This window comes from Bacillus rossius, chromosome 17, assembly GCF_032445375.1.
Source record: "Bacillus rossius redtenbacheri isolate Brsri chromosome 17, Brsri_v3, whole genome shotgun sequence".
Classification (NCBI taxonomy): domain Eukaryota; kingdom Metazoa; phylum Arthropoda; class Insecta; order Phasmatodea; family Bacillidae; genus Bacillus; species Bacillus rossius.
The window spans coordinates 6,075,323-6,098,592 of NC_086344.1; the positions used below are offsets into that span (position 1 = coordinate 6,075,323).

General features: G+C 41.6%; 1 protein-coding gene and 1 long non-coding RNA gene across 5 annotated transcripts in view; both read right to left on the bottom strand.

The window, feature by feature from the left end:
• LOC134540706 (la-related protein 4-like) overlaps positions 1–23,270 on the bottom strand; it is a 234,115-nt gene that overhangs the window by 204,160 nt on the left and 6,685 nt on the right. The gene's annotated exons all lie outside the window — the stretch shown is intronic.
• On the bottom strand, positions 10,929–17,347 carry LOC134540709 (uncharacterized). Its single transcript, XR_010076493.1, has 2 exons — positions 14,086–17,347; positions 10,929–11,846 (listed from the first exon to the last, which is right to left on the bottom strand). It is a non-coding gene; the product is annotated as an uncharacterized LOC134540709 (long non-coding RNA).

A 23,270-nucleotide genomic window follows, 5' to 3' on the forward strand; every position in this document is an offset into this window, starting at 1 on the left:
TTTCCTGCGTGTACGTTCCGTTTTCCTGCGTGTACGTTCCGTTTTCCTGCGTGTACGTTCCGTTTTCCTGCGTGTACGATCCGTTTTCCTGCGTGTACGTTCCGTTTTCCTGCGTGTACGTTCCGTTTTCCTGCGTGTACCTTCCGTTTTCCTGCGTGTACGTTCCGTTTTTCCTGCGTGTACGATCCGTTTTTCCTGCGTGTACGTTCCGTTTTCCTGCGTGTAAATTCCATTTTCCTGCGTGTACATTCCGTTTTCCTGCGTGAACATTCCATTTTCCTGCGTGTACGATCAGTTTTCCTGCGTGTACGTTCCGTTTTCCTGCGTATACCTTCCGTTTTCCTGTGTGTACGTTCCGTTTTTCCTGCGTGTACGTTCCGTTTTACTGAGTGTACCTTCCGTTTTCCTGCACGTACATTCCGTTTTTCCTGCGTGTACGTTCCGTTTTCCTGAGTATAATTCCGTTTTCCTGCGTGAACATTCCGTTTTCCTGCGTGTACATTCCGTTTTCCTGAGTGTAAATTCCGTTTTCCAGCGTGTACGTTCCGTTTTCCAGCGTGTACGTTCCGTTTTCCTGCGTGTACATTCCTTTTTCCTGTGTGTACTGAGTTCATGGTCTATATGTCTGATATTGACATGACCCGGTCTTGCGGTCCGTGCCTTTACGATGACGGTGCTGCCTTTTCGTTGTCGGTGCTTCCAAAATGTGCTGCCTTTTCGATGGCGGTGCTGTCTTTAGATGTTGGTGCTTCCAAATGTGGTGCCTTTTCGTTGTCGGTGCTTCCACATGTCCTGTCTTTTCGTTGTCGCTGCTGTCTTTTCGTTGTCGCTGCTGTCTTTTCGTTGTCGGTGCTTCCAAATGTGCTGTATTTACGTTGGCGGTGCTGCCTTTTCGTTGTCGGTGCTTCCAAATGAGCTGTCTTTTCGTTGGTGGTGCTGTCTTTTCGTTGTTGGTGCTTCCTTTTTTGTTGATTGCGCGTAGTACAAAATGAAGTGATTGAATATATACTAGTTTATCACCTCTTGGTGTTACTAAAATATTTTACAAGGTTACTTGGTCCTTTAGAATGTATAAAAATGTCACGATGGATTACGAAGGTCATGTGGTCCTGAAATTACTAGCCTATACATCTGATAATGACATGACTCGGTCTCATGGACTGAAGACAATTGATCTATATGTGTGGCTTTGTACATGAACGGCTTATATGTTATTCAGATTATTGAAAAATTAGACTTTCATAATAGGCTAATTGGTACTGATTTAATTCGTTGGTCCGGTATATTGACTTGAGTTGATTTTCGTAGAGTGAATGATTAATAAACTCCGCGAAAGGTAATGGAAAACAGAACCTAACATTTATTTAATAATTAGTTACAACTGTCTCTGGTCAAGAATCGAACCGTGGACAGGGATCCATCGATTCAATTTGTAAATTAATAATTGATTTTTTCGGAGACTATTGGAATTTTTCCCGCATTTCTAGCTAAATAATTACATGATTTCAAGATGGCGGTCAAATTTCAAGATGGCGGGCACCTCGGTAATAATAATTGATTACTGCACTGTAACAGGTTAGAATAAAACTATCATGATGGAAATGTACTCTATAATACAAGTACACACAAGATGGTGTCCACCAGCAGATGAAAACATGATGATGGCAATGACCGCTAGCATGTACTAAACATAAAATGACGGATCCATGATGGTCGACAATAACAAGGTCAAATTTCAAGGTCAAAATCTAATTTCAAGGTCAAGGTCAAATATCAAGGTCAAGGTCAAATTTCAAGGTCAAGGTCAAATTTCAAGGTCAAATTTCAAGGTCAAGGTCAAAGTTCAAGGTTAAGGTCAAAGTTCAAGGTCAAGGTCAAAGTTCAAGGTTAAGGTCAAAGTTCAAGGTCAATGACAAAGTTCAATGTCAATATAAGAGATCAAAGTTATGGTGAACAGAACATTATACTAACATGTCGTCAGCACACACTAGCAGACAAAAACAAGATGGCGGCCTCCAGCGGACAAAGACAAGATGGCGGACATGACGTCATACCAGCTGATGGTAAATACCCTGTTATTGGTGGTGGTAGGTCAGTCTGTAGGTGGCTTCTGTGGAGGAAGGATCTGATGTGATATTTTTTTTTGCCCTCATCGGTTTCGAACCAAGGACGGGAATCGATATAATCAATCAGAATTCTAAAAAGTTAATTTTTTTTGATGAATTTTGGAATTTTTCCCGATTTTCTAACATAAAAATTACGGATTTCCAAGATGGCGTCTAAATTACAAGATGTCGTCTAAATTTCAAGATGGCGTCCATAACGATAATTGCAACTCTAATAGGATCCAATATGGTGGTCGAAATGTAAAGTGTAAGAATGACATGGTACTCAACCAAGATGGTGGGTGTAACGAAATATGCAACATTTATATAATCCAAGATGGCGATTTAACGATAACTGCAACAGTGGTTTTTAAGATTTTTATTTAATTTGATCAAATAATTTTTTTAATGATTTTTAAAATTTTTCCCGATTTTCTAACATAAAAATTGCGGATTTTCAAGATGGCGGGCGTAACGAAAATTGCAACGGTGACGTCATAATCCTATAAATGGCTTAACGCTGGCTTGAGTTAAGGATGCTTAAGCCAGTTTTAGGAATTTTCAGCTGCTGGGATTTTTGAGGAATAAAATGGGAAATTTTCCCTCGGATCGGGAATTTTTCCCTCGAAAACGGGAAATTTTTTCTTAAAACGGGAAATTTTGAGTCATTTTGAATCAATTTTGAGGAATTTTGAGGAATTTTTGAGTCCAAGATGGCCGCCGTGACGTCACAATCCAAGATGGTGGCTCGGCTCCCAGCTCCACAGCCAGAAGCCAGGTTTAGAACCGGCTATCCTATACTACTAATGTGGTAGTCTATGCAACCCGTTCTCATGCCTGAACCAGACAGAAAACATGTGGGGAAAAAATTGAAGAATTCAGAACAAGATGGAATTTTCCCAACTGTATAGGAACGATGGATGGCAAAGAAACCCAATAGTGGAGCTCTGTTCTACACGATAAAAACATTCTCAATTGTTTTCCTTGTTGTGGTTGACGCTCACAATAAGTTTGTGCTAGTGGATGTTGGAGCTTCAGGCAGGAAAAGTAAGTATTTTCTAACTGTTCGTTTGGTAAGAAACTGCAAACTAACTAAACATACCTCCAGAAAAAAATCCAGGAACAGAGGTAGTCTTACCTCACGTTATCGTTGCAGACGAAGAATTTTGCTTACAAACACACATAGTGACGAGTTAGCAGACGACATTGAAAAAAGAACATTTAACTACCGACTTGGCCGGGCACAAAACACAAGCGAGGATGCCTTTGGAATTCGAACAAAAACTTTTCGCAGTAACCAAAGAAAAATTCCAAATTTGGCCTGAACATATGACGTGTGTTTTAGCTTCGAAAATACTAAACAACGTTTAGTGTGATGATTGCATGAACCTAGTAGCTGAACTCCAATATGAGCCTACATTAGGGGATGCAAGATCTTCCTACGGGTCAGTGGAAAATTTTCTGGGACTGTTTTCACAATCACGGACACATTCAAATCCTACTTCAACTCATCAGAGGGATCAGTACATTGGCAAGATCGTGTTGTCACAGTTGGTAAATTGAACTCATAATTCTTTACACTTAAGAAATAAAATAATATTGTTACGAACGTTAGCAAGGCCGCGTCATGCGCAGGTGCACGCCGTAACATGAGATGTGCCGTGCGCACCTGGGCCGCCGCTTTATCTCCCTCCAGCCCTCCTCTCCCCCCGCGCGGCACTGTTAGTTTGACATCCGAAACCTGCCAGCTGCGGAGTTACGCGAGCCACCGACACGTGTTTTCGAGAGATTTCTGCCGTCGGGACGGCTCGCGATGACACGACTGGCCCCGGCCGCTCGTGAGTTCTGGAATGGCGCCGGGGCCTATATATATGCCCGAGGACGCCAGTCGGAGTGTTCAGTCGTGCCCGTGCCCGTGCCCGCCTCTGTGCGTCCGTGCGTGCCCGTGCCCGTGCCCGCCTGTGTCTGTGCGTCCGTGCGTGCCCGTGCCCGTCTGTGTCTGTGCGTCCGTGCGTGCCCGTCTGTGTGCGCGTCCGTGCGTGCCCGTCTGTGTGCGCGTCCGTGCGTGCCCGTCTGTGTGCGCGTCCGTGCGTGCCCGTCTGTGTGCGCGTCCGTGCGTGCCCGTCTGTGTGCGCGTCCGTGCGTGCCCGTCTGTGTGCGCGTCCGTGCGTGCCCGTCTGTGTGCGTGTCTGTGTCTGTGCGTGTCTGTGTCTGTGCGTGTCTGTGTCTGTGCGTGTCTGTGTCTGTGCGTGTCTGTGTCTGTGCGTGTCTGTGTCTGTGCGTGTCTGTGTCTGTGCGTGTCTGTGTCTGTGTGCGTGTCTGTGTCTGTGTGTGTCTGTGTCTGTGCGTGCCTGCCTCTGTCTGTGTCTGTGCGTGCCTGCCTCTGTCTGTGTCTGTGCGTGCCTGCCTCTGTCTGTGTCTGTGCGTGCCTGCCTCTGTCTGTGTCTGTGCGTGCCTGCCTCTGTCTGTGTCTGTGCGTGCCTGCCTCTGTCTGTGTCTGTGCGTGCCTGCCTCTGTCTGTGTCTGTGCGTGCCTGCCTCTGTCTGTGTCTGTGCGTGCCTGCCTCTGTCTGTGTCTGTGCGTGCCTGCCTCTGTCTGTGTCTGTGCGTGCCTGCCTCTGTCTGTGTCTGTGCGTGCCTGCCTCTGTCTGTCTGTGCGTGCCTGCCTCTGTCTGTGTCTGTGCGTGCCTGCCTCTGTCTGTGTCTGTGCGTGCCTGCCTCTGTCTGTGTCTGTGCGTGCCTGTCTGTCTGTGTCTGTGCGTGCCTGTCTGTCTGTGTCTGTGCGTGCCTGTCTGTCTGTGTCTGTGCGTGCCTGTCTGTCTGTGTCTGTGCGTGCCTGTCTGTCTGTCTGTGTCTGTGTCTGTGCGTGCCTGTCTGTCTGTCTGTGTCTGTGTCTGTGCGTGCCTGTATGTCTGTCTGTGTCTGTGCGTGCCTGTATGTCTGTGTCTGTGTCTGTGCGTGCCTGTATGTCTGTGCCTGTGTCTGTGCGTGCCTGTGTGTCTGTCTGTGTCTGTGCGTGCCTGTGTGTCTGTCTGTGTCTGTGTCTGTGCGTGCCTGTCTGTCTGTGTCTGTGCGTGCCTGTCTGTCTGTGTCTGTGCGTGCCTGTCTGTGTCTGTGCGTGCCTGTCTGTCTGTGTCTGTGCGTGCCTGTGTCTGTGCGTGCCTGTATGTCTGTGTCTGTGTCTGTGCGTGCCTGTATGTCTGTGTCTGTGTCTGTGCGTGCCTGTATGTCTGTGTCTGTGTCTGTGCGTGCCTGTATGTCTGTGTCTGTGTCTGTGCGTGCCTGTATGTCTGTGTCTGCGTCTGTGCGTGCCTGTATGTCTGTGTCTGCGTCTGTGCGTGCCTGTATGTCTGTGTCTGCGTCTGTGCGTGCCTGTATGTCTGTGTCTGCGTCTGTGCGTGCCTGTCTCTGTCTGTGTCTGTGCGTGCCTGTCTCTGTCTGTGTCTGTGCGTGCCTGTCTCTGTCTGTGTCTGTGCGTGCCTGTCTCTGTCTGTGTCTGTGCGTGCCTGCCTCTGTCTGTGTCTGTGCGTGCCTGTCTCTGTCTGTGTCTGTGCGTGCCTGCCTCTGTCTGTGTCTGTGCGTGCCTGCCTCTGTCTGTGTCTGTGCGTGCCTGCCTCTGTCTGTGTCTGTGCGTGCCTGCCTCTGTCTGTGTCTGTGCGTGCCTGCCTCTGTCTGTGTCTGTGCGTGCCTGCCTCTGTCTGTGTCTGTGCGTGCCTGCCTCTGTCTGTGTCTGTGCGTGCCTGCCTGTCTGTGTCTGTGCGTGCCTGTCTGTCTGTGTCTGTGCGTGCCTGTCTGTCTGTGTCTGTGCGTGCCTGTCTGTCTGTGTCTGTGCGTGCCTGTCTGTCTGTGTCTGTGCGTGCCTGTCTGTCTGTGTCTGTGCGTGCCTGTCTGTGTGTGTGCGTGCCTGTCTGTGTGTGTGCGTGCCTGTCTGTGTGTGTGCGTGCCTGTCTGTGTGTGTGCGTGCCCGTCTGTGTGTGCGTGCCCGTCTGTGTGTGCGTGCCCGTCTGTGTGTGCGTGCCCGTCTGTGTGTGCGTGCCCGTCTGTGTCTGTGCGTGCCCGTCTGTGTCTGTGCGTGCCCGTCTGTGTCTGTGTGTGCCCGTCTGTCTGTGTCTGTGCGTGCCCGTCTGTCTTTGTGCGTGCCTGTCTGTCTTTGTGCGTGCCTGTCTGTCTGTGTCTGCGCGTGCCTGTCTGTGGCATCGATCCAGGGGGGCTCGCCAAGAGTCCCAGGCCGTTTAATGCCGCCCATTACCTCTTGGTTTGAGTTTACTCGTGTTCTGTGCAAGTGTTTTTTAAATACTGTGGCGGGATGTGGCTGCGTTGCCTTGCTGTCTGCTGTGTGTGTATGTGTGTGTATGTGTGTGTATGTAGATATATATTATATATATTATATATATATATATGTATGTATGTGTGTTGGATGAGTGATAGTGGCTGGTGGTTTTTCAGTGTGGTGACGTGTGTGCTGCTTCACTCCACGGTTCCGCCACGTGACCACAGCCCCTAGAGAGCTAGTGGGGGCAGAGGGCGTCCGCCCACCAACACCCGCGCAGTGATGCCAACTTGGGGGATTTACCCCCAAATTAAGGGGGAACCAAGATGTAAAGGGATTTTTAAGGGGGTACATTTATTTAGGGGGATTCATTTGTGGTATTCTTTTTAGCGGGTACATTATTTAAGAAAAATTTTTGAGTGCGTGAAATGTAATTGTATATCTTGAAAAAAAGTGAAAAAAGAACAGCAGCTCAAGTGGCGCTGGCGGCTGATTTTCGCACTACGACCAACAACTTTCTGGTCAAGAGAATTCCGTTTTCACGTCGTCAGTTGTCTGGTTGAGGTTGTGTCCGTTAGTTTGTTGCGAGTTTTATTGGATTGCAAAGTAAGACGTTTTATTTCATTGAAACTATGATTAATATTATTAGTTCATAAATTAATGCGTGTAAATGTGTAAAATGCACCCACATAAATGCTACAGCTATTTTATACTATACTTGAGTGTGTGTTTATTTTATTTTTGAAATTACCTCTTAAACAGGGTGTACAATGAAAACTTCAGGGGGTTTTAATTGTCATCTTGAGGAATTTGAAGTTGGTCTTGGGGGGAATACTCTATAGGAGTTGGCATCACTGCACCCGCGCTCTCACTGTCGGGAAACCATCATTTCACAGACGAGAGAGCCACACCCGAAATTCCCCGAAGTTCATGCTCCCTTTTTTTTCCGTACCACAACAGGTGTATTTATTTGGGATGTAGCTTACTCATACGTCATACGCCGTTCTATCTCATTGTATAAACCGGTGTGGCATTAAATTTTGCGGTCGATTAGGATAGGTTAGCTACATTATAAATACTTTAAAACATTGTGGATGGTTGGTTAGTTAAGTATAGCTACATTAAAAATACTGTAAAATCATTTTATGGTTGCTTAGCAAATAACTTTTTAATATGTAGCTATCCAGCGCTAGGAAACCGTTTAAATGATTTCACAGTATCTTTAATGTAGTTATCCTAACCAAATCAACAGTCCACAATGTTTTAAAGTATTTATAATGTAGCTAACCTAACCTAATTGACCATTAGTTATCATGAGTTGTCGAAAATAAACATTCACGGACACACGGCAAACGAAAAATATGGCGGCGTACAAATAAATACCGTTGCCTGGTTTATGGTCTTTCCTTTTATCAACACCGCCATTATTTATTTACAATGAACAAAAAAAAAAAAAAACAGAAGATGCACAATCGGGCGTTTGGCTCTCTCGTCTGTGAAAAGAAGGCTTCCCCTCACTGTCGGTCGGTTCCTGGACGGATGTCTTGTAGAAACACAGGCCAGGCCATGCGCGTGTCCCAGCCGCGCTTGCGAACAGCTAGCCTCAATGTCAGCGACCCCGAGATTCAGTCAAGTGACGTTGCGAAGATAGCTACTAGCTGCAATTTTCAAATCAGTATCTCCCCCCCCCCCCCCATGTTCTCCCCACCCCGTTTCGATGGCGTATGTATCTTTGATGCGACACTTGATACCTTTATGTTGCGCTTTTAACCCATGCATTTTTTCAGCTTAAAAAACTAGGATTTTTGAATCGTAGGTTCCCTCAGCCTAACCACCCAGGAAGGAAAATTTCAAAGTTCACATGGGTCACAAAGTATTCGACGCTGGTCCGAATACACTTGAAACCGACAAACCGACCTCTGAGAACTATTCCACGAACGCATCTACGTAGTACGAATAATTATTGATTTATTTATTTACTTATTTACACAATCAGGCTAAGTTTAACACTCATAAATGCAATGTGCTGCTTCTACTCTTATGTTACGTGCGGTATTTTAACTATACTACTATCCATATTGTCACGATCCACTTTCAGAGGGGGGAGAGAATCGTAGCTCTTTACATAGAAACAACTCGCTTGGCATCAACTAGTCTTAACTTCATAAAATACTTTACTGTACCTAGGATCATAGGTTCGTCATCCCGTACAGGATGTCTGGTGAGAGCTGAACTAAGGAGATTTTGCAAAATAACATAATACTTAATTAAAATTATTTTATTCTTAAAGTCAAATACTCAACATCATTTTAAAGAACATTTAAATAGCGGGATTACAATTTAAAACAATAATCTCTTTACTTCCTTAACGATTGAACGACCTTACAAGAGAGAGAATGAGAGAACTTCACTAAACACTTCCCTAGTCCTTCCGAATACCTCAAATCATAATTAATACTTAAAATTAAAACAAAGATAAGTCCATACTCACATTTTCCGAAAAGCCTTTCTTGATCGATTACTTTAAAAAAATAACGTAGGGGCCTCTCCTGCCCTTGAAATCCCGAACGAACATTACATTTTAAAAACTATGACGCGTGACCCCTGACGAGGGCCATAGCCTCCGCCCGAAAGCTTGACGACTACATTATGACCTAACTTAAACTACATCACGAACGAACTAACTAAACAACTCGTGGCCACAGGTGAGACGCATAGCCTCCGCCTGAGTGAGCCTGAATTCCTACATCACGAACGAACTAACAACTCGTGACCACAGGTGAGACGCATAGCCTCCGCCTGAGTGAGCCTGAATTCCTACATCACGAACGAACTAACAACTCGTGACCACAGGTGAGACGCATAGCCTCCGCCTGAGTGAGCCTGAATTCCTACATCACGAACGAACTAACAACTCGTGGCCACAGGTGAGACGCATAGCCTCCGCCTGAGTGAGCCCCGAGTCACCACTCACTTGCGCTTAAATTCGCGCGCCCTGCCGCGCCTACCATAACAAAAGCTCGTTATTGAAGTCAAATTTACTAAACAACTAACTAGAACATCTGGGAAGACTACCCCCCCTCTACCCCAATGTGCAGGCCACACCGCGCGGCTTGTTACGACAGCGCGCCCCAGTAACTGCGGCCCGTGGCTGCGCCAGCGCGCGGCCAAACAAACAAACAAAATTCTGCAAGCCCGCAGCGCGCCGCGCCGGCCCCGTGCCCCAATTACATGGTCACGCCACTTGCGCTGACGAGTGAACAGAGCAGCCAGCCCAGAGTCCCGTCAGTAAAGTCCCTAAATTTGATTTCAACAACCCTGCAAAATTTCAACCCGCGACATAACCCTCCCCTCACAGAGCTCGAGCCCCATCGAGCTACCTCAAAATTACAAATTGTCTTTTTCCATTAAACCATAACTATAAATTCCTCATTTCACAAAAATAATAATTTTCTTAGTTCCTTGCTGTCTGAACATACATCTAAATTCTGCATAAGATTTATTTTAAAACAACAAGTATTCATAAAATTAAATGTAAAACTTTTATCTGGTTTGTTCTCACAGGAACCTTCAGAGGCTCGAGTTCTCAATTCTAAAAAAAATTGTTCTGTTAGTGAAGCTCTCTTTACAAATTAAATTAATGTTCTTAGTTTCTCAGTATTCGTTAAACAATGTGCAAATTCTTGATAATTATTATTATTTTTTTTTTTTCGGTTTCCGTTTATTACCATACTTCTTTCGTTCTTCAAAAAAAATTAAGTGTCCTTACAGTGTTTCAATTAATTAAACTCTTATCTCGTGAAGGTTGGTGCAACTCCTCGAAGTCAGTGTTGTCGAGAAGAGTAGCTCCCTGGGCTGGCCATCAGCAAACACCACTCAACTCCAACAGCTACTGGACTGGCTTCCAGGGCAGCTCACAACTTCTCCCCACATCTGCTTCGGAGTTGTGCCATCCTCATCACGAACAGATTACAATTCTGAAACATCATCAACAGGCATTACCATCACGCCTGACAAATACAAAACTAACTACTAAACTGCAATCGATGGGCAAGGATGCAAACACACAAAAAAATAAAATTAATTAATTCAACTGCTAACATAAAGTATCCCACCCTTAGCATAATCTAATCAGGCAAATAATTTGATAGGAAAAACTTAAGGAAGGGAAACATGACCTCCAATGATTTTCCCTAACTCTTGAGTCTTGATCTTCTCTATACAGCAAATAGTCCCCACGAAGTAACTGGGTTGAAGGTCAGTTCACATGACCCACCCATAACCTCTTCTACTCTTCTTTTCTTCTGGGGGCAACCACAATGCCCACCAATCTCTCTCCATGGTGCCGAACCAGCTATCCCATGAGAGTAAACAACGTAGTCAATAGAAGCGCAGAGGGGAAACACCAATCTCTGGCTTGTCGAGTCATAAAACTGCTTTATCTTCTTCTTCTTCTGAGTAAAAATATCTGACTAACCTTGCTTCTATTCTTCCAAACAGTAAAAGTTCATCAGGTATCTTCATGAAAGAAACATTCTAACTAATAATTCTTCATTTTTCTTCTTCTTTATTTCTGTTAGTTGTAATAGAAGGCCATGTTAGGGAGGTTATAGGGAAAAAGAGTGGCCAATTCCCACCCCATCACCCACCTAGATCATGACTAATTAACTTTTAAACTTTCTATTTGAAACAAATAAAAAAAAAACATTTTTTTTTATTCAAACTTTTAAACTATAATTACTTTTACTTCATAACCTCAAAAGCTAATCAATAATTCTAAATGAAATTGTGATTTACTGCATCCTTGTTCCATCCGATCTGTTTGTTTATAACCTTTCTTGTAAAGTATAAAATTTTCAAACATTACTAATTCAAAAAAAAATTAAATTCTGGTGTCCTTTGAGTTACAATTAACTTTACTATTTCTTAGCTTGAAATAATTTAAGTTTTCAGAACTATTTCATTGTCTAATTCACAACACTTAAAAATCAACTCAAAACAACAAATCATCAAAATCAATAAGATCATCTGACCTACCTATCAGTACTGTGAACTTGAACTGTTCGTACACATTTATAATAAGCTATTGTATTTAAATTCCAACCTAAATAAGGTTTTAAAAAAAAAACTACTAATCCCTCTGTAAATTAAGAAAATTAACTTTAAAAATTAAACTTAAGGTATTAGTTCTTTTTGACAGCTACCACAACTCACTAGTTCCATTACATTACTATAACCTAAAAAGTTCTGTAAATAATGTTTATAACAAAAAAAAACTCCAGTTACTGTCTTCCATAAAAAAAAATAAAACTTTACATGACCTTATTAATCTCCACTTGTAAGTCCATGGCTGCCAGCTTTCTCTTCTCTTGAATCTTCAGTCTTGGCTCTTGTTTCAGTGATCTTGTATCTTGTCTCTCGAACTCTTGTCATCTTGTAAACTGGACTGCTGCTCAGCTCATCTTAAGGAATCTGTAACAGTTTCAAAAATACATGTTAATTTAAATTACATAATTCCTGTTCTTTGGTCCTAAAAAAAAAATTGTATTATTAGTACACATTACCCTGAAACAACATTATTATTCATTGTTTATTACTTAAAAAAAATGCTTTACCATAAAATCCTTTTTTGTTCTTTTCATTAGGCCTATTTATTTTCCTTCTTCTTAATTAAATTCTGCTTCAAATGTTAATCTTAACTTAAGACCTACCATATATTTATTATTCATTACCTACATTATTTATGTTACCCTAAAATTCCCATAAGTTTCTAATACTTCCTATCAAAGACATTCTCTCTAAAAAAAATTTACTTGTGACTCTTAACTTAACAAACTTAAAAAAAACTTTTACACTAGACTTAACTTATTATTCATTCTTAGTTACTAAATTTCTATATGTAAACTTTAGTACTTACAAACAAAAACTGCCTATTTCTCTCTACCTCTTAATCTCTTTCAATTATTACAATAATAATGTTACCTTGCATCTTTAAACTTTCTTCTTTTCAATTAAATTAGACATCTCATAACAATAAAAATTCTGCCTATACTCTTCTTATGGGTGTACAACCCAACAACAAAATTTCAAATTCTCAAGTTTCCTTATATTTAAATTATGCAATGCACATAACCTCTGTGGTGCCTGTACCCTTTTAGGCCTACCACCTTCTCCTCTCACAGCATGACAACTCTTATTCCTCGGGGTCTGTATTCACTGTTCCAAATCAAATATCTCAAATAAATTAAAAACAAATTTATTATTTTAAGAAAACAAAAATTTACATTGAATTTACTATGGAGCCTGGAAATCTTAATGTCTCACAGCAGCTAACATGACTAAATCCCATGGAACCCCAGGTTTACATAACCTGTGCCCAAAAATTTAAGCATACCAGGCTTTCTCTGCACTGGTTTTACAGCATCACACACTATTTAGGGCCCCTGATCTGCCATCAGTCCCAAGGAGTTTTCCCACAACCCCTCTCTACACAAGCGCCTACCGCATTCCTCTCAATTGGCTATCGGTTTTACGGCATTCTTTTGGGATCCGACCATCAAGTTAGGGCTAATCGAACACTAAACCTCCATACTTCCAAACTAATGTAAATCAATTAAATTTTCTCTGTAAATTCTAAAAATCAAAAAAAATTATTCCAACATGCCAAAGAAACTTCCAAAAAAAATTCATAATCTTATCTTCAAACCATTAAAATAAAAATAAATAGATTACTCTGTTTTCTCCTTAATAACTGTAAACTGTCAACAAATATCATGTCGTAAATTTTAACTATGCTTACTGACTCTTAATCATAAAATCTCATTTGTCCTAATTAATAAACAACCGATTTCCTTAAAATCTCACTGTATCTCTCACACTCAAACTTCACTGGCTGAATATCTCAATAAATTCAAAAACAATTATCTAAACTCTTAAAGAAACTCCTCCCCAATTATTCAAATTACTTCACCTTATTTTATTTCATTACTTAAAACACCTTACTCAAAAAAAATTAATTAATTATCTAGCTATCTTCCATTATTATTTATTTACCGAAAAAAACTTTCTCCTAAATTAATTTAGTAAAATTCAATTTCACATTAGGCAAGTACACTAACTCTCTACAGCAATGTTTCTCATTTCCCTCCTTCCTAACTGAATCCAATCTTACTTAACCTCCAGGGAATTTACCTCACAAAATAACCAAAAATTTCACTGTAGTGCCTATCTGCTATAGGCCCACTACACAGGGGGCTCTAACCCCACCAACAAACTTCATTGAAATGGTACCCTATCCCATACAGGATAGCCACTTCGGTACTACCATGGGGAACTCCTGCCCCAAACTACTCACAACTCTCAGGATTCTCCTGACCCTTAATTCCGTAGTCAGCCCATCTCCTATGGTCTGCGCTACAATTCCCTTTCTTCCCAGGGACACAACGCCTCACCTTAGGGTCCCTCGCCCTAATGAAAACATTAATTTTGTCTCTCTGTTCTTTTGGAGTAAATTCCCTCTACACACAAAATCTAGCCTTCCCAGTTTTCTCAATGCTTATCGATTTTATAGTGTACCTCCTTAATAATGTTTACAAATCCCAAAAAAATATTTTTAAAACCGAGGTAGAATTTAACTAACAAAAACATAAACAACTTACAACGAAACACTTCTAGCCTATACATCATACACTTCTTAAAATAAATTACTTACATACTGAAAGTTCCTCTTCTTCTAAAACACACTTAAATTTAAATTTATTTAACCAATAGTCTATTTTCTTATCGCTAAGTTACCGTACAGCTGATCAAAACAAGGTCACGGCCGTCCACGTCTCCGTATGAGCCCGTGACGTCACCGAATTCCATCAGGTGCGCCAACCCTCGCTTGCGGTTCCTCCGTTCTCCGCTAGGTCTCAGCACCTCCCCGTCACGTGTTCATTCTGCCACGTCCACTGACGTGTCGTTCTGAAACAACTCTCAACATTTTTCTAATTAAAACAAAACATCACTATAAATTCTATAACTCTCTTTTACATAAACTCTCGTTTTCTTTTTAATTCCTTTCTAACGTTTATCCTTCCCTCGACTGATTTAATTCGTACGTCTCGTCTCCTACGCGCACGAAAACAAAACAAACTTCACTTGAAAGTAATTCCTATTTACGAAAAAAACTTTATTTTAAATTTTAACTCTCTTAACCTACAATCTTAAAATTAATTTCAATTAAATTAAACCACTTGCATTATCTCTAATAAGCATTTAACTTATAACGTATTCTCCTCACGTAATAATCCCCGATATAAATCTACAATAAATTCAACGACTTAAAACAACTTATCACTATAAACTTTATCCTTACAAGTATCCTCAAATAAACATCTGTTACGTCAAAAAAAAAATCTCAAAGACTTCCTCCACTATAGACTAAAATTCCGTAATCCTCTCCTCAAGTAAACTCTTAATAACCTGCTATCAGAAGCTGAAACTAACTTAATAATAAACATAAAAATCTACCTCTCTCTCTCTCCAGAAATAGAACCTATCCGGCGAACTCTACCATTTCTGTCACGTGCACCTAGCCGGTGCCACCGCCATTTCTGTCACGATCCACTTTCAGAGGGGGGAGAGAATCGTAGCTCTTTACATAGAAACAACTCGCTTGGCATCAACTAGTCTTAACTTCATAAAATACTTTACTGTACCTAGGATCATAGGTTCGTCATCCCGTACAGGATGTCTGGTGAGAGCTGAACTAAGGAGATTTTGCAAAATAACATAATACTTAATTAAAATTATTTTATTCTTAAAGTCAAATACTCAACATCATTTTAAAGAACATTTAAATAGCGGGATTACAATTTAAAACAATAATCTCTTTACTTCCTTAACGATTGAACGACCTTACAAGAGAGAGAATGAGAGAACTTCACTAAACACTTCCCTAGTCCTTCCGAATACCTCAAATCATAATTAATACTTAAAATTAAAACAAAGATAAGTCCATACTCACATTTTCCGAAAAGCCTTTCTTGATCGATTACTTTAAAAAAATAACGTAGGGGCCTCTCCTGCCCTTGAAATCCCGAACGAACATTACATTTTAAAAACTATGACGCGTGACCCCTGACGAGGGCCATAGCCTCCGCCCGAAAGCTTGACGACTACATTATGACCTAACTTAAACTACATCACGAACGAACTAACTAAACAACTCGTGGCCACAGGTGAGACGCATAGCCTCCGCCTGAGTGAGCCTGAATTCCTACATCACGAACGAACTAACAACTCGTGACCACAGGTGAGACGCATAGCCTCCGCCTGAGTGAGCCTGAATTCCTACATCACGAACGAACTAACAACTCGTGACCACAGGTGAGACGCATAGCCTCCGCCTGAGTGAGCCTGAATTCCTACATCACGAACGAACTAACAACTCGTGGCCACAGGTGAGACGCATAGCCTCCGCCTGAGTGAGCCCCGAGTCACCACTCACTTGCGCTTAAATTCGCGCGCCCTGCCGCGCCTACCATAACAAAAGCTCGTTATTGAAGTCAAATTTACTAAACAACTAACTAGAACATCTGGGAAGACTACCCCCCCTCTACCCCAATGTGCAGGCCACACCGCGCGGCTTGTTACGACAGCGCGCCCCAGTAACTGCGGCCCGTGGCTGCGCCAGCGCGCGGCCAAACAAACAAACAAAATTCTGCAAGCCCGCAGCGCGCCGCGCCGGCCCCGTGCCCCAATTACATGGTCACGCCACTTGCGCTGACGAGTGAACAGAGCAGCCAGCCCAGAGTCCCGTCAGTAAAGTCCCTAAATTTGATTTCAACAACCCTGCAAAATTTCAACCCGCGACAATATAATGAAAAAGAGATGAAATATTACCTACAGAAATTACTAAAACAAAACTTAAACCTATACAAAAAACCTTAAACAATTTAAATGCTTTTTTATATTCATTTCACAATATATAAAATTAAAAAAAAAACGAATAAAATAAAAATGCACGTACATATATGCTACCAGAGAGCAGATAACACTACTTAAATATTAGATGAATCTCATCTGTTCAATGATACAACCCAATTTTGATTTATTGATTTTTATTTAAAACTTTTATCTAATTTTCAGGAAGAATAGCTACAATTTTTTGAAAAAAAAATTCTAAAGATAGATAGATGGGTGTTGGTAACTACTACTACTGCTACTATTAATCGTATCTTTTTAATGAGTTGGTTATTAAATTTATCACCATTAAGTTCTTCTGTGGCCACCACCGAGAAAGATTTTTTTTTGGGCTGGTGTATTGAGTGCGGCAACGAATATTGTATTTTTCGAGAATGAACTAAACAGTTATAAGGAAATCCAACTAAAACAGACAAAACAAAAACCAAAACACACAAAACAAAAACCAAAACAGACAAAACAAAAACCAAAACAGACAAAACAAAAACAAAAACAGACAAAACAAAAACCAAAACAGACAAAACAAAAACCAAAACAGTTTTATATCGAACACGGTTTGTATCGAACCGAGTATCGCTTTGAGAGGCGGGTTACGCTACCACTCAACACGCCACTGCCCATTCAAAGACGGGCAGCCTAGACCTTGACAATGGGACCAGGAAGAGCAAGTAATTGCTGAAGGCTTCGGTCCGATGGAGGGGGATTTAGTCCGCGTCACGTAATGTGTCTCAAATCTGACCGCACTACAAGGCTGGTGTCACGTTGTGGTTGCCCGTTTCTACTCGGTGACTTCTTCCACATCAATTATTTGATTTTGAACAACGTTATTTAGTGCATTCTTGAGACCTGCATTGTGCACTCTATTCAGACAAAAAAAAACGCTACGGAAGTTCTAGCAGAAACTGCAGAAACGCACAGTGTGACAAACCAAAATGTAGGAACCAGAGATAACCACTTTCCAAACGACACTTGCAAAACATCGCAAATGACATAAAAAAATGGCAGAAATATACGTACACGGTCGTTGGTTTGGAGAACTGTCGAATTTGAGACAAGTTACAGGGAACAGACTAGCTACAGCAGAAGGAGAGAGAGTTTTGTGTGAAGCTGGTCAATTAAATAAACACGCTACACGTACAAAAGCGATGAATGAAGCTTGACATCTCTTAAGGCCGGTCTACACGCAACGTTTTCAGCAACGATTTACCTGCGCAGGTCACATCGTTGTAGACAAGACGTAGCGTGCAGACAGGAAAACTGCGCAGTTTTTTGAACTGCGCGGAGACGGAACACGGAGAAGGCAAACTGTGGCCAAGAGCATTTATGTCCGCGCAGTTTAGTCGACCTGCACAGACTTGTAGCGTGTCCTCCGTACACGGGTCTCAGTTCTCCCTCGGTATTTGTGCCGGAACAGTGTAATCTGTTCAACGATGACAGATTTGCGACAATGTTCACGTGAATTTCTAACAGAGTTCATTGGTCTGTACAAGCCTTTCCGTGTTTGTGGCGGGTTAAATCAAATGAATCTAGCGATAGGGACAAAAAAAGTCAAGCGTATGAAGCACTTGTGCAAAAATACAAAGAGGTCGACATCGTGGCTAACAGAGATAAAATCACAAAAAAATAATAATAATTCTTTAAGGTCGGTATACCGGAAAGATTTGGCCAAAGTAAGGAATTCTCGCAACTGATAGGATAAAACTTGGCTGCAAACGGCTAAACTGCAACCTTTTGTTTGCACAGTTTTGCCTGCGCAGTCAAAACTGAAAAAAACGTTGCGTGTGGACCGGCCTTTAGTCAAGGTGGTCACAGCAGAGGGCGTAGAGAGGCTACGATTGGAACATGGCAGTAAAGTAAAGCTGGACTGTATCCGATTGCATAGGGACGCACACATCCTACACAACTGAGCAAAAGCAGCCACAATGTAAAGGACGCATTCCTAAGTGATTCGAGCATCACTGATGTCTATCGTATTACGAGTGATACCCACTGATTAACTGAATTCCACTGATTTATCAGTTGACAACAATTTTATTATTATTATTATTATTATTTTGGAAATTATCAGTTACTTGACTGATGAAAATTCAGAATAGAATGCAAGAAAAGTTACCTGCGCGTCATTTATTTTAATGTGTCGATTGATTATACAGTGTGTTGAAAATGGCTAAAGCGGGCATTTTGAAGCGGTTTTAAAGTAACATCAAGGGAATTCTACAAAAGGAGAGTTATTAAGGCCGGTTTCATAAAACACGCAAGAGGGCAACGCAAGCGTCGACTAAAGTTCAACTTCTTGAGCTTCGGCTTGCGATTCCGCCTTCTATTTTTGAAGCTGTTCCGAAAATTTGTGTTAATTTTCAGTCGTTACACGTAGAAAAGGCTAAGATATTATATCTATCACATGCATCACGTTTTTACTTATCTAACTATAGCAAAAAGAAAGCAAGTGAGGTTTTCCAGATTTCTTAGTGAAAAAAAAATTGTACATCGGATACAGTGAGATATTAATTTGACTGTATTCATCGATTGTTCAGTTTCTTGAAAATTGAACTCTGTGAATTAATATTATTATCAAACTATTTGACCGACACATTGAAATTTGGTTTTACATGCTATTTGATGAGACACTGATAATTAGTCTATAATTTTAATCTAATATTTAAAATCGTTATATTCTACTATACTCAGCGGTCCCGAGAGTAGTTATCTTGCAAGACCGAGTGAGAGATGGCCAGGTACACATAATATCTATTGAGATCATTGGCTGAAACAGGAAAAAAGAGGGGGCATAGTGGCATGCCCCCCCCCCCCACCCCCGCCCCTGTTTAATTTCTGATTGTCCTAATAATAGTTTTCCAAAATTACTAAAGTATTATTTTACTGCAGTGCTATATATTGTTGCGATCGGGTTCGTAAAGGATAGCCCAATTAAAGATTTTATCACTACACAGTTTTATTTATTGCCACTATTTACTTCACTAACAAATAATATAAAATTGCCAAATAATCAACTGCACTTAAAAATGTTGCTTCCCCAGTCACTCGTTTCTTACACACCGCACACCTCGCTGGGCCGCACCTCTGGCGCAACTCTCGCCGCAGCACCCCTCGTGGACCTCCGTCGCGGTAAAACTCCCGACTCCACTGAACTCACTGACTCCCCGCCCTGGAACCTTCGTCCAAGGACTTCGCCGCTCTGCCGCACCCGTGGCACTATCACCCCGGAAGCTCCGCCGCGGGAACACTCCCAGCTCCCAGCTGAACTCCTCCAGAGGCCGGCATCCTCAGCTTATATATCAGCCCAGGCACCCTTCTAGAATTCACGAGCGCGGCTGGGGTCTGTCGCGTCATTCCGCGCCGACTCGACGGCAGAATTCTCTCGAAACACGCGTCGGCGGCTCACGTAACTCCGCAGCTGTCAGGTTTCGGATGTCAAGCTAACAGCGCCGCGCGGGGACCTGAGGGCTGGAGGGAGGGAAAGCAGCGACCCAGGTGCGCGCGGCACGTCTCATGTTGCGGCGACCACCTGATGTCAGTCAGCCAGCCAGCGCTGCACCTGCGCGCCGCAGCCCTGCTTACGTTCGTAACAATATAATAGGACATTTATTGAACCAGAAATCTAATGCACACGACTAAATAAGAACTGCAAAATTATTATTCAGCTTCCAACCCACTGTTAAATAGTGCAGCAAGATAATTAGACCATACTAAACTTACTGTTCGGTATTTAAATTCTAAATAAACTAAAATTTATTAGAACAATTATTTTGCCCTTCCCTGAGCCTCATTCTGGATCCGCCCTTGATTGATATACATATTTCGGGACCATATATACCTACGGTTGAATAAAATTTCCTGAACACAACGTCTTAATCATACTTTTGATTACGACGATAGTACAGCAGCCATGAACTTTCGTAGATGATATTGTAATTTACAAGTACCCGACGAAGAAGTTTTATTTCTCTAGTTTTAAATTTTTACGGTCTAGGTAGGGTCGGTGATGTATTGTGACTAGCGTGTTTTGTAAACATTATAAAAAAGTTTGGATTCATTTTTCTCTACAGCTCGTAATTTATCACGCAGATATCATAAAAAAGGTTTACGTTATTTTATCACGTTTTTTTTATTAATTCGCTTTTTTGTCTGTTCGGTACAAATTTTTCAATATACTGTAAACTAACTTACCGATGAGATAGACACTTGAAACGGTAAACATAGATCAGAAAAGGATGGAAATGCACAGACAAGACTAAAAAGCAGAAAATAATTATTTTAATAAAATAACGAATTTAATATACCACGTTTTTAAAACTGACCAAAAAGTATAAAATGATATCTCCTGGCTCCATACAGATTTATAACTTCGTGTACAGATTGTGAAAATTATAATGTTCACACGCTTTCACGGCCATTGTCTGAATTAGCTTGGCTTCTGGGTTGTAGCCGCGTCTTTGGCGAATAATTCACCGACGTTTCGGTCGACATTGCAGTCGCCATCATCAGGGTACCTACTACGTAGTAGGTACTACGAGTAGGTAACTGCTCCCTGATGATGGCGACTGCAATTATGTCGACCGAAACGTCGAATTATTCGCCAAGAACGCGGCTACAACTCAGAAGTCAAGCTTTTACCTGTGAAAATACTTAGTAGCTGTCGTTGAGAACCCACACAACAGTTTGTTGCGTGTGGCGGCTTTGCGCTCTTGCGTTGCTCGCACGCGAACTTCATACACGCGGGCAACCGTTGCTACCTGCCTCTGGCAGTGTTGCGTTGTGCCTGCGTGAGTGAGCGCTCGGCCAACAAGTCAGAGAGGGTCAATTAAATAAGCAGCAAGCCAACCAAACACAAGACAAGCGCCATTAAATCTCAGCGCCTTTCAGTTGGTAGGAGTCATAAATTATATATTAGTAATTGTTTAAATATACTACTTTTTTTTTAAACTGACTAAAAAGGCGGTACTTGCGTATTAACGCCACCTCAGCTACAGATTTTGGCGGTTTTTAAGTGCCGACAGTCTACACCTAAAATTTTTGCGACAAATAATAAAATAAAACACTTTATTTAAAATCAAAAAACTTTCAAAATTCAAAACACTATTTAAAAACCAAAGAACCTAGTCGATCGTATTTCGGTGGAAAATGGGTCGATATATAGTTTAACATAGATTCAAAACAGTCTATTTTCTTTCACCTGGTGCTGTCGCCATACGAGCTCTGACAAATAAGATTCCAAATGATGTCTCGCTGTCCCCCCTTAAGTATCTTGTTCCTCCATTTAGTATTGCCCCACATTATCTCAACTGTTTGTATATGAACTCCTGTTATCAGGATCAATAAAATTGTATTTATGATCAACTTTAGCATGTTGGAATCCTTCTATTTCTATTCTATTTGTTTGGTAACCTTTCCAACGGTCAACAAGGAATCCAAAAGATTACTGCGTGCGCGTGCTAACAACAAGATTGCTCTCTATTGGCGCATTGGTGCAACTTCTGCTGCGGTGGCGTTAATACGTAAGTACCAAAAAGGTTAAAAATAATTTATCTTGGCCCCATACAGATTTATACACACATGCAGATCGTCATGAAAACTTTGTGTTCGTGAATGTTTAAATATAATAGTAAGATATAAAAAAAAAAGAAATGTGGGGCGTATGAAATATAAAATTGCGGCACCGAGTCGCTTAAAAATTTTATTGCACTGCAAATGAAATGAAACTGTTGTACGAGTTCTCAATGAAATCTCACAAGTATTTTCACAGGTGTTTTAAATTCACGATCATAAATTTTCAGGACAATCTGTTCGGGGTTATAAATCTGTATGGAGCCAGGAGAAATCAATTTATACTTTTTAACCAGTTTTAAAAACGTGGCATATTAAATTCTTTATTTTATTCAAATAATTATTTTCTGCTTTTTAGTCTTGTGTGTGCATTTATGAGCTATGTTTAAAGTTTCAAGTGTCTAGCTCATCGGGAAGTTAGTTTACAATATATTGCAAAATTCGTACCGAACAGACAAGAAAGCGAATTAATAAAAACGTGATCATGATGATTAAATACCGTAAACGTTTGTTATGACATCCACCTTGTAAATCACGAGCTGTAGAGAACAATTAAAACCAAACATTTTTTTCATAATGTTATCAACAGCCTACTCGTATTCGTTTACAATAAATATATATGTACTGAGTTTATGAAATATATATGTTTTATCTGCGTATGTTTCACAACGTTGTATTAACCTCAATTACTGGGCAAATACGACTGTCACTGCGCCGGCGCACATCCAGTACGGAATCTGATTGGCGCGCGTCACAAGCGGAGATGAATCACAAGACGCAGGCTGCGGTGACGTCACGTGTGACGTGGGCCAATCAAAATTCAGGATTCGGAGCACGTCGCAGCGTTCAGGACCGGCCCGAAGTAGCAGAGCCTTTGTTGTTCTAGAACCTTCACAATGTCAGAGGTGCGAAAACAAACCCGTAGACTTTCGTCACGCTGCGTTGCAATAAAATTGAAGGCGCCAACCAGGACCTTCAAGAAGGGGATAAAATTAAAAGCGTGATGGGGGGGGGGGGAAGTTGGATTTTTCGATATTTTTATGCGTGAGTTTACCCTGACGGTTAGACGAAAATTATAAGTCTATTACAAATAGACTTGGAAACCTTGCAAATTATAGTTACGGCCACGGTTAACATATATTTATCTTTTTTTTTTAAATTTTACGGGTTTAGAAAAAACATCAAAACTATCTGCTAACGGGCAATTTGTTTCCGTCGACGGTCCTGGGGACAAACCCTAGTCACTTAAGACTTAGCAACTTATGTATACACACACACACACACACAAAGGGTGAGTTTGTATTCGACTGATTGGTTCATCAAGACAAAATAAGTGGAACACTTCTGTACGACTAAGTACTT